We start from the raw sequence: 543 nt of genomic DNA, 5'->3' as shown, positions 1-543 counted from the left end.
GAGGTATTTGTCTTTTTCTGCTTGGCTTCTTTCACTTAGGATAATACTTTCCAGGTTCCTCCATGTCGTCTCAAAGGATAAGAGATCTTTATTTCTTACCGCTGCATAGTACTCCATTGTGTATATGTACCACTGCTTTTTTATCCATTCGTCTACTGGTGGACACTTGGGCTGTTTCCAGATCTTAGCTATTATAAATAGTGCTGCTATGAACATGGGGGTACATATATTCTTCCTGCTTGGTGTTTCAGGCTTCTTAGGGTATATTCCCAGCAGTGGGATCACTGGGTCAAATGGAAGTTCAATTTTTAATTTTTTGAGGTAGCACCATATTGTTTTCCATAGCGGCTGCACCAGTCTGCATTCTCACCAGCAGTGTATTAGAGTCCCCTTTTCTCCACACCCTCGCCAACACTTGTTGTTTGATGATTTGTTGATGGTGGCCATTCTGACAGGTGTGAGGTGATACCTCATTGTTGTTTTAATTTGCATCTCTCTGATGATTAGTGATGTTGAGCATTTCTTCATATGTCTCCTGGCCAT

The sequence above is a fragment of the Molossus molossus genome, unplaced genomic scaffold (assembly GCF_014108415.1).
Source record: "Molossus molossus isolate mMolMol1 unplaced genomic scaffold, mMolMol1.p scaffold_m16_p_13, whole genome shotgun sequence".
NCBI classification, from domain to species: Eukaryota; Metazoa; Chordata; class Mammalia; order Chiroptera; family Molossidae; genus Molossus; species Molossus molossus.
The sequence above is the reverse complement of the archived record's forward strand: the minus strand, read 5'-3'. Positions refer to the sequence as shown.